Below are 12,971 nucleotides of genomic sequence, written 5' to 3'. Positions count from 1 at the left end.
GCAAAGGGTGAAAAGAAGGGGAGGGAGATGGGGCAATGGATAATCTCCCCTTAAAGGGGACCATCACAAAGTGAACCCTTGCCCTCATACCCCACCCCGGATTGGAATCTGCTGTAGCCGCCACCCTTTTAATTTCTTATAAATTTTCCTAAACAGCTTCAGTTTCTTTTTATTATCCATTACAATTAAAATTAAATAATTAAATAGACTTTAATTATATTACGTAAACTATCACAAATCCTAATTATCGGGACAGAGAAACTATATGGGAAAAGTACGAGATAATGACGTCATGGGGCAATGAAAGAGTCGGGAAAAACACCTCATATAGGAAACTTTACATACATACACGAAAACAAAGGATCTAATAAGTCTCTCTTCTAATTCTATTTGCTCAAAATGTGCAGCTCTCGCACTGCACGGTAAATCCCCACTGTGTGTGTGTATGTGTGTGTGTGTGTGTGTGGGAAGAACAACCATTTTTAGAGATTTTGGCAGAAATCCAATAAATAATTTGAGACGGCCTAACTCTAGGTAGGAGAAATACAAGCAAATAAAAAAGTGTATGGACTCCAACTCGAGTACAGCGGATTTCAATTTACAAATCCAATATGTGAATAATGACACAATATATTTGCACACAGAACACATTAAGTTTTTTTTTCTTAATTAAATTATAATACACCGTTACTTAGCCAAAATTCAAAAATATATTAAATAAATAAAAATAAACCTTTTCTTGATCCGGTTATAAGGTCCTAAGATTACTGGGGAGATTTGGGAAAAAATAAAGGCTATCCCAACATGGAAGCAAAATATAGCATACACAAACTATAGCATATATATATATATAGCACACACGGGATATAGGCGACCTCTAGCCAAGGTCAACCAAGAGTATAGGGAAGGGATTTCAAGTCAGGTGATGGAAAGATGGAAACCTATTCGGAAAAACAACCCTATAGATAAAACTAGGTTTTAAAAGAAATACCCCGTTAAAAAGGAGAATTAAATTTTTTTGACCTAAATTCTTTTGCATAATATAAAACATACAACACATGGGGGGGGGGGGGGATAAATACACATAAAACACTATAATTTTTTGGAAAAGTGGGGTGGGGGGTCTGTCTGGTGCCGGCCCCCCCCCCAGTACTTCGTCTTGTGGGGATAAATGTACGTCATTTCCTGCTGGCGTCCTCTATAGGTGGAAAATCGTATCTAAGTAACAGTGATGTATACTTTTATTTCGAGAAATTAAATTATTTTTTCTGTACACTTTATAGGGTTTTTTTTGGTTCTTTTTGTTCAAGTATAACTACTTTTAATCATGTTATGCAAATCTGATGTATAAAGAAAAATGTTGGTGCATGGCCGGTAACTTTTATACGTCATGGCAACGGAAAATAAATTCCGCGCATGCGCATTTTGTGTGGGAGCACAAAAAAAAAACCCACACAAAAACAAGCAATCTACTAAAACAAGCCATTACGTGAGAACTTGGCCTGAAAAGAGCAAATATAGGTACTATAAAATATTGCTAGTCTCGGATTTGACAATCCTTAGTTTTTTATGCTGATGAAACATTTTTCAGTAGAATTTTTCTTCCTACAGTTTAAATGCCTAATTTTACTGTTTATAATCATACATGTTCAAATGTACTGGTCACATATAACAATATCGTCGAAATATTAACTGATACCATGCTGGATTTATATAGAATGTCTAAATAATCATAAAACTAAAGGTGTAATTGATTATAACCAATATATATTTTTTGCAATAACAAGATAATGAGATCCGAACATTGACCAAACAGTACTTAGAGAAATTCAATATCGATTAGTTCATCCTCAACCTCCAACTGATATACTTTATTGCAAGGGGTAAATGGTACCGTATTGAAAGACGTGTTAGGATAAAAGATACCGTTGTTAAAGAATATCCTGACCGACTGAGATCTTAACATCGTACATCATAGCTGAAAACAGTGCAAGCCAGTATACATATTTGCATTATGCTCACGCAAGAAATATTGTATCAACCAAATGGGTTTCTTGACCGAGCGATATCAAGCCCTTGCGCGAATCCCGCTACGAGTCACAGGTTTCCCCGATTCAAAGGAATCCTGCACAACTACTTCTGCAAACTAGAAAGTCCAACGCGTCCAATCTATCAGTAATGTTACTCTAATTAATACATGACCACAAATCCCAACTTCCCAATTGTATGTCAATGTCACAACTGCAAAGCTTCTCTTCGTTAACTTTCCGTAACTTACCGCCAGTATTTCACGCCGTGAAACTATACAACTCAACAACCTAATACAGGGAACCGTTTTTACTACGCCACCTTAGGCCTTTTAAATCATGATTTTTAGCTTCATTTCGCCTGTAACTTTGTAACATATTTACCACCACAGCAACAATAAATGGCGCCCGCCGACGGCGGAACAGTCCTTTTCTGTTGATTCCATTGTATAATTTACCAATCTCCAGTCATAAATACTGCACCTGGAGTCACACGATCAATTCACGCAATTAGATTTGAATAGGGACTACTGAGTGACAGGGATACTCATGCGGCTCTTACCTGAATTCACCAAAAGTAAACCATGTCATCTTGAAACTCACTTACACTTCACTCCGTAACGTTTGCCCCTAGTAACTGGCTAATTATTTTGGTCTAAAGACTATAATCCCAGCACCGACTTCCCATATTCAAGCAAGTATATAAGGAATCCTTAAAATGGAGAGCGGTAAACAAATGCGCATACTCCAAAATATATTACAATATTATACATACCTTGGAATTTTATTAACTATTTTTGTTTACATATTTTCATTGTACTCGTGGATGGGTAATGTGATTTTGCGTTCTGCCTTGCTTATAAAATGTATTGTCTTTGGTCAACAAAAGTTGATTTAGAGAGGATAAGAAAAGAAGTTTTGTTAAACGATGATGGAATTAAATAAACACTGGGGACAATATCGTACGTTGCACATAAATCGCAGAGATTAATTGAGATTTTGCTTAACGGTCAATCAGTCCGCACTCGAAGTAGGGAAATAAGCGAATAGTGCAAAAGCCGACCATTGTCTGATAATCGACGTACATCTGCCACAGCCATATATTGTAAAAATCCCATTACTACAGGTAAAAAAGAATTAACTACAACTGCTTCTTTGGGGCGTCATGTGTGACCAGTGTATATTAGTACTGTGTTAGAAAAATATTGCGACAAACCAAAGTAAAGAAAACAGTCACTTTTATCAATCAGTCCATATCGTTTTACAAATTATACTGAATAACTGACTTCAGTAGAACTCAGAAGAAAGTATTCCTGTAAGCACATCACGATTGCGGTGTTTGTACATTTATATAAAGTGGGATCATTTTACAAGCAAAGTATACATTTAAAAATTAACACTACAAATGAGACAACGCTTAAGTACATACGGATTATAATCGTGAGATGGCAAAGAATGGTTCATATGTTGAGAGGTAACCAATACACCAACAAAATAAGAGTTTGTAAGAACATCTTATTTCCTTCTTAGGTATACTTAGCCATAATGCAAATTGTTTCCTAATATGAAACATGTAAACATATTCCGACCATGCTGGAAACAAAAATAGTAAATTTAATTTAGTTCAGCGTAAACTGTAAGTTAGTTCTTTCCTTTTGGCATGGTGTCTGAATAAAAAAGTATATTTCTCAAATTTGCTAACCACTACACTGTCATTATGTAATTAGATACCTAATTGATGTACCATGGTTGTATACATATATCTATAAATATATATAGTTTTGTGGACATGTACGGTTGAATAATACCATCCTGTGTTTGTGTAGGGAAATGCGTACATCACAATCGCACTCGTAAATTTGAATCAATACCATCTCATGAATGGTTAGGGGCCGTCCATTTAGTATGTACGCATAGAGGGGTGGGGGGGGTAACCCAAATGCATAGGCTTGAGCATGGAGGTATACTGATAATATATGTACGCATTTAAGGGGGGGGGGGCGCTGAAACCTCGAAAATAAGTTGTATAATACGTAACCTGTTCGACTTGGTTCAGTAGGCTTTTGCATTTTAGCGGACATAAGACAAACTTGTCCCACCCAGTCACACTATCCTGACACCAGGCCGACTAATCCGAACACTAACCTCTTAATGATCGGCACCAAAAGAGGCAGCTGCTAGTACCATTTTTATGTCTTTAGTATGATTCGGCCGGGGTTTGAATACGCGACCCCTCGCATCCGAGGCGGACGCTCTATAGACACATTGCACCATCGGAGAAGTCGCTTAGTAAAGAATGTACGATACTGGTTCCTGTTTTTCATGACAACTCGACCTGGAGACCTACCTGATGGAAAATGAAGGCGCATTATAAGGTTATAATATACGAGTCCATAAATACATAAATATTTTTTAAATTATAATTTTCGAGCAATTAGTGTCTCTTAGCATTTGACAAAGTCTGCTTGCAGTAGCGTACTAAGGGGAGGGGGGTTACAACATACTTCGATGCTAATACTACTGATTTCAAGCATAAAATTAAAGCTAAACAACAGCATATAACATGTTTACATATATTATTAAGTACGTCTTCATTTGTCTTTCCGTGCGCCAAATACCTTCCAACACAAAGATTTTCCATATAGGTAAATTAGTTGTACCAATCTTAAACAACCATATATTTCGACATATATAATATCAATGTATAGGTTTCTCATCAGTTTAAATCGATCTGTGCCAAAAAAAGTCGAGAAAATTAATAATAAAAAAGTTGGTATTTATGACTCATTATTGCTTGCGACTTTACCGATCTTCATATCCTTGATATGTGCATCTACCCTTCCCGTTTTGCGATAGTAGCACATACTTGGATGCTAATACTATAGATTTGAAGCATATAATTTAAGATGTACAACATTAAATAATATGTGTATGTATCTTATTAAGTACGGTTTCATATGTCTGTTTGTGCACCCGATGCCTTCCTATCCGAACGGTTTCCATATAGGTGAATAATTTATTCCAATAGTAAACAAACACAGCTTTTGACAAATTTCATATTAATATATAGGTTCTCATCTGCCTAAATCGATTTGTGCCAATAGACGTGTGTGAAAATACAAAATAAAAAAGTTCCACTTTTTACGGAATATCGGGTGCGACTTTACCGATCTTCATATGCTTGCTACTTTAATACACCCTTCCCGTTTTGTGATTGTAGCACATACTTCGATGCTAATATTAGAGATCTGAAGTATAGAATTAAAACTATACAATATTATAAAATGTGTGTATATATCTTAATAAGCACGTCTTTATTTGTCTGTCCGTGCGCCTAGATCCGACCTATACGAAAGTTTTTCATATGGGCGAATAAGTCATAACAATCGCAAAAACAACGGTTTTGACACATTTGATATCAGATGACAAATCTGATTTTAATTGATATGTTTCTAATCATACTAAATCGATCTGTGCCAATAGACATGTGTGAAAATGCAAAATAGAAGGTTTTGTTCTTTTTACTGAATATCGGGTGCGACTTTACCGATCTGCATATCCTTGCTACGTGAATCTACCATTGCCGTTTTGCGATCGTACTACATATTTCGATGCTATTGCTATATATCTAAAGCATATAATTAAAGCCGTACAACTGTAAATAGTATGTGTATGCATCTTATTAAGTATATCTTCCTTTGTCTGTCATTTCGCCTAATGTCTTCCTATACGATCGTTTTCCATACAGGTGAATAACTCATAACAATAGTAAATAAACCCCGATTTTGACAAATTTGATATAAATTGATAGGTTTCGCATCAATCTAAATCGATCTGTGATAGTAGAAATGTAAGAAAATGCAATATGAAAGTTTTGGTATATTTGACTCTGTATCGCTTGTGAATTTAACAATCTTCATAACCTTGATACGTGCATCTTCCATTGCCGTTTGTCTCGGTATCACAAACTTCAATGTTTATAGTATAAATCTGAAGCATACAAGGAGAGCTATACAACAGTATATAATATGTGTATGAATCTTATTAAATACATCTTGATGTGTCTGTATGTCCGCCCAATGTCTTCCACAGCGAGCGTTTTCCATATTGTGTATTGTTCCACTTCCTATTTTTACACTACCTAATTTTGACCTAGTTTAATAAACACCCATTCCTACAGAGGACACATCTGTCGCAGCCTCGACATTTTTTTACACTTATCAGCATTGAGTCACTCGGACAAAAAGATTTGTCAAAAGTCATATCATTATTATTAATGAAGTGAAACAAGGACACATACGATGAAAAAAATAATACATTTCTCCAATTCACTTTTTTCCAACCAGGAAGTCCTCTTAAAATCTTTACCAACTATTCTGACAAGGCAAATACAATTCGTTCCATACCAATCATCCAGTCTGCTACTCAACATGTGTTAGCTATGTGACTCACAGCTGATAACTGCATCTCCATCACTTTTTTAGAATTGTGTTTTGTGTTTTACGTGAATATGTCATTACTGATTTTCTGAGGTGGTTCTTGGGTATTTTACTTTGGAGTAATGAACATGAAACACACGTTTATGGTATATTTCATAAATAAATCAGCATCCTCTACATTACTGCTAATTTAAATAAAATTACGTGTATTACTATTAGGATTTTTCTCTCAAAAATAGGCAATTTTACTTTAATAGTAAATTTTCAAACGTCCATTAAACTAATCTTGATATTTAACTTATTTTGACAAATTAATTCTTTCTAAATGTCTTCTGTCTCCTATTATTTGCACTATTAGAGAAATAAGTTATGAAGTATGCAAAACAGTTTTGTACCTTAAACAGTACATGTACATTAAAGAATTGGGGTTCTGCATATTCACAATGCCATTTAATTATTGCAAGGATGTTGTACACTAAATCTAGTATTCTTTTATTATAAGTAAACAATTGTATTATTATACCATCATGATTTTCCCCCAATTTTATTCTGAGTAAACACCATTTTTCTTTTGTTGTCGTTGTTAATGGTAGACTGAGAGAAGAAAATGCAGCAGCATATAATATGAACTTAAGTGAAGTTATGAACTTACTAAGCCTGGTTTTAAATAAATGGTATCACTTGTATTTCTAATGACAGCCACAATCCTCTTAGTTTGGGCTCAAGACCAGCAATAGTGAATAGAGGTATTTCGAAAGACATATAACAGCTCACTCATTATAATGTTACTAATTAGCATTATTGAAAACTTCTTAGATATCAAAATAAATAGTATATATGTATGGTGCTTGTTGGCGACATTGGCAGATTATTCACTCCACATCCTGGTTCCCGGGCAGTTTTGATCTCTCACAATAATAATCACGGGCACAGTGGCTCGTTACAAAGAAAATCAACAGATTTGGGTTCTAACCTGTAACACTATTAACATATTATATTGTTACAGGTTAGAACCCCATCCCTTGATTTTCTTTGTAACAACCCCCTGTCATCATGGGCAGTAAATTTGAAACATACTACTTCCGGGTCAATCTATTTTTAAGGTGCAATATATACTAGTACATAATGGGAGGTAACTCAAGTTGTGCTATTCAATTCAATTCATTAATGAAAAAATGGAAATAAATAGGTAAAAAGGCAATTATTTATTTTGCAGATGAATATTTATCGAATATTTAACATTCAGCAGCGTAAATATGCATTTATTTTATTGATATTTGTGGCAAGAGTGCAGAAAAGGACGACGTGCTTCGTGGGCAGATGGAAATCTGCCCACGAACTTTTATCTGCCCACGAAACCGTCTGAGGACGACAAAACTGCCCACGACCCACCTTAAATAATAGTATATATATATATATATATATATATATATATATATATATATATATATATATATATATATATATATATGTGTGTGTGTGTGTGTGTGTGTGTGTGTGTGTGTGCCCGTGTATGTATATATTGAAGGAGATTCGATAATGCGATATAAATTAAAACAAGCACTGCAGTAGGAATGACAAATTTCTTTCTAACTTTTGAAGGTGCTAAATAATACAATTATTAAAGAAATTATAACGATATCTTCATCAATATGTACTGTACTGTGGAAAATATATGTTTGGAACTTACAAATGGCATCACTGAAATTTAAACTAACGGACTTTGATTCAGATTCGTGATATTTAAAAGACATTATTCCACATACTACTTTCTCAAATCAAATGTAATAGTTGGTCAGTGTATGCATGTCCATCTATATATCTATGGAATGTGTCTTGGACAATTTGCATTTTTAAACCTTAGAAGGAGCACGATCTCTCCCATGTACCCCTCCCAAAGCGCGAGGATAATGTAATATCCTATTACGCTCCTGTTCCAAAACCGTTTCGCCTTTTGCCAAACGACTACCAACGAAGGAACATTGTAAATGGAAGGTGTATACCGCATCAATATTGAAACAACTTCTAGTGTTTTTGGAATATGGGTTAAACATTCTTGCTGCATTCGATCGGACATTTCTCGACACTGACGCACGTTTTAGTGCTGCTCTCGAGTCTCGAACATCTAAGATATGATACGTACAGTTGCGTAATATTCTCTAACCTACACTTACCCTTAATTACTACTCTCAATACATACGGATTTAACAGGAGCACGAAGTTTTGCAGTGTTTGATATAAAAATGAATCCATCGGTTGAAAACCTCATATTTAATTAAGTTTGTACGTGAACTGTACTTTAGACACACCCAGATATTATACAGACGTTGGCGCAACATATTAACGTCATCACCAACGTCAAACCCATGTACCTAAATGTCGTTCGTCCAACGCTATTTTGCTAAATGACCTTCTGTTGGACAACGCATTGGGTCAAAGTGAATCTAACTTTGAGCATTAAAGAATCAACGTCAGCCAAACTTCACAACTATATGATGATTTACCGGGCCTATATTGGCCCGAAACGTTGGCCTAAAGAAACCATGATTAATTATTCATGGACCAATGTCATTTAGACTGGCCTCTATTTTGCTACAATTGAGAGTCAAAGAGCAAGTGATGTTTAACAGTCATGTCTGATTCACGTAAAAGTTTACATCAATAGCTGTGTGTGATGTTCTTTGTAGATATTCAGTTATGGCTAAATGAATCCCCAACAGAAACTGGTAAAATATTAATTTTAAATCTGTGTATTAAAATATAGCAGAATTTGCGAAATGTAACCATTCAGGGCATGACATTTCTGAATACAACTATGCCATATAGTTTCCAAGAACATTTTCACAATTTCTGAACCAAATTTGAGTCTCAAATTTGTGTCAATATATAATTCCTAAATGCATGAAAACAAACCCAGCTACATGATAAACGTGAAAAGTATACTAATAAATGTCAGTTGTATTGTATATGTACAAAATCTTAAACTTGGAAGAACTTATTACAACTTGGACAAACGCTAACATTACAAAGTCAGCATATGAGACACATAATTAAGGTTGTCCCAGCCAGTCTTATCCTTACGTCGGCATTGCAACATTTATTGCTTTTCCAACGTTGGCAGTAAAATATGGCTTCGCCGACAAAGCGAGTATACACCAAAGGTTGCCCAACGTAGTCGTATTTTCCTGTATCTGTCTTAAACGTTTCCTGGTTTGATTGTGGAGTCTAAGCGGTACTACTCGTTCAGATTGTCAGAAAAATGTTTTGAAATCCCACATTGTAAATGTTGTGTATGTAGACCCCGGTACACAGTAAATAAGCTCAGGTGAATTAAATAAGGAATATCCGAAAATGTATTTAAACTTTACATTATACACATCCATATCTATCTGGTATAAATTGTGGAAATAAATGAAAATTATGGCTACAATTAAGTACGTTTACGTCGTACACAGTCAAGTAGGCAACATAAAAACAATTGTAGTTAATTTAACTATCTTTATTCACTTCTTTCAGGAAGATGTTTATATAATCGTTTTTTTTTTTTCTTTCTTCTGCCGCACCAGTTGCTCGGTGGTTAGAATGTCCACCTCGGATGCGGGATGTTGCTGGTTCGAACCCCGGCCGAGTCATACCAAATACTTATTAAAATGATACTACTAGCTTACTCGCTAGGCGCTCAGCATAAAGAGGTTAGTGTTAGGACTCGTCGGTCTGGTGTAAGAATATTGTGACTGGGTGGGACATCATGCTACATGTCTGCGGCATGATGTCCCAGTGTTATAAACTGTCATACTGCAGACATCGGCGCGATATGAATGAAAAATGGTCAAGGAACGTTAAAGATCTATATCACACACACACACACACACACACACACACGCGTTCTTCTCTTTGAAATGTAAAACTTAACATTAACGTTTCATGTAGTAGAGATAGTCCTCTTCTTACATTGATAAGTTTTTGCTTCCGGTAATCGACAGTATACACTTAAATGCCTTTTTGCTCTTCAATGGTTTGAAAGATCTTACCCTGTAGTAATTAAAGACTATTGCAATACGTTCTTTCCCTATTTAATAACTCGGTTTACGGATTATGCGTTGCAGGTCCAGGGAGGCAACTCTTGTAAGCAAATGCAGGTGTGGGATTTGGCAGTGGGAAAGGATTAAGAGAACCACAGCGGGTGATGACAGGTTCATACGATTTTTTGGGGTTATAGAAAAACACGCCAACGGTCCGTTTTAGGGCTACCTATATCTCTAATAAAGGATATATTACTCAATGAATGCCGAATCAAATGAAACTTAAATTTCTTTGTGATACAATATGTAATAAAAATACTGTTGCTGGATCGTATGCTATTTGTTAAATAGTGCATAAATCTTGTCGATTGAAAACATTGCACAACTTTGAAATGTTGATACTGTATTTTATGTTACCAAATTAAAAACAGTGTGAGAGAGATAGAGATAGAGGGCTAGAGAGGGAGAGGGAGGGCATACACCGTATTGGTGTATTCTCCCTGGTATAAATTGGGTCACAAAAGGCATAACTCCTTGATCAATCTCCTTCCTTCCATCAAAATGTCTCGCTCATGCATTCCATCTGTTTCTTTTTACCAGCAAAGTTACTAAAGATTTATTAAAACCATTTGAAAGAGGCACTACCGCGTGAGTCTAAATGATTCGTTGTTGCAAAGATTAGGTTACACAATTATGACTGTTGCGTGTTATAAATTCAATACAAAAGACAGGGAGGAGGTTGGACCTTGGTCGAAAAGGAGAAAATCGATCATATGAAGTGAAGATATAGTAACGAATCGAGACATATATGATATTTGTATTCTACATATGTGTAACATTATACATGTGTAACTGACCAATCAGAACCCTCTGTGCATGAGTCATAGCTCCACTGGTACTATCTACAGGCGTCTGCCTCTTTCATAGCACTCTGTATTAAGACCTCACAGTAGTCACTTGTATATATTAAAGTATTGATAGTTAGAACACGACGTCTCATCTTATGTTTTAACACAATAACACAACATGGTGTCAGAAGTGGGATACTAATTATAACTGGAATAGCACATGGATCGTAAATGGATATTTTGAAACAATAACTTTACAATCCACGGAAGATTTTGCACGAATTTAAAACCTTAAAAACGTTGAAATTTCTGCATACGAACTTCATACCTTCGAGATGGATCTTTCCGGCGTGCCAACCCCTACCATGGACTGGGACAATTCCAACCTTACCAACTCATGGGCTAAATTCCAACAACACTGTGAATTAATATTTAATGGACCGATGAGCAGAAGAAGTGATGCGGTCAAAGCCAACTACATTCTACTTTGGGTAGGCGACAAAGGTAGAGATATTTTCAACACATGGACTATGACGGATGAAGATAAAAAGGACCCATCAACGCTCTTTACAAAATTCAAACATCACGTGCAACCAAAATTAAATCCGGTCTTTGCCAGATTCAAGTTTAACAATGAAATTCAAGGCTCCAGGACAATAGACCAATATGTGACTTCACTGAAACTTTTGGCCAAGGACTGTCTCTTCAAAGACGAAGACGACATGATTCGTGATAGAATTGTCTTCGGGGTATCGTCACCAAGGATACGAGAAAAACTTATCAACGAAGGTGAAAAGTTGACCTTGGAAAAGGCTATTAACATCAGTCAAAGCCATGAATATGCCCAGGAGCAGCTCCAGACCATGTCTGCATCAGCCAGACCGGAAGTACATGCGACAATTCAACGACAGACCAAGACAAAAGAACTACAGCCAAAGAAGAAATGGACCACATCTTCCAGACGGAGCGTCAACGCGACCTGTGGACACTGCGGATACAAGTCACATTCAAGCCAGGACAAGTGCCCTGCAAAAGGAAAGACTTGCAATAAGTGTCATAAACTCAATCACTTTGAGAAAGTGTGCAGATCAAAAACGGTCAGTGTGATTAACAATGAACATAAAAACGAGGATTTATATATTGACAGTGTAAAAAGGGATATAATTGCTAATGGCCAGGCGTATGCGGCGATAGAGGTAGGACTTAATTTAGTTTCTACTGATTTTAAATTGGATACTGGCTCTCAAGTTAACATCATACCATCGCATATATTCAAAAAGCTAGGCATTAAACATCCACTTCAACCTACATTAAGCACATTATCCGCATATGACGGCAAATTATTGAGTACAATGGGTACAGTCAATCTCACATGTAAGCGCACTGAACGTACACATGAACTCGAGTTCTACATTGTTAAAACGAAAGCACCACCTATTCTTGGTTTACAATCTTGTATGGAGTTAGGCTTAGTTAAATTTACATACTCCGTTCAGACACAGATGTCAAATTTACAATGTAATAAGAGTACGCCCCTCACTAATGCAGTTGTTCTCAAGGAATATGCCGAAGTCTTCAACGGCATAGGTCTTTTCCCTGGGGAATGTACCATACACATCGACCCCAAGGCTACAC

This window comes from Sinohyriopsis cumingii, chromosome 6, assembly GCF_028554795.1.
Source record: "Sinohyriopsis cumingii isolate HCF-2022 chromosome 6, ASM2855479v2, whole genome shotgun sequence".
Lineage (NCBI taxonomy): Eukaryota > Metazoa > Mollusca > Bivalvia > Unionida > Unionidae > Sinohyriopsis > Sinohyriopsis cumingii.
This window is presented reverse-complemented; position numbering follows the sequence as displayed.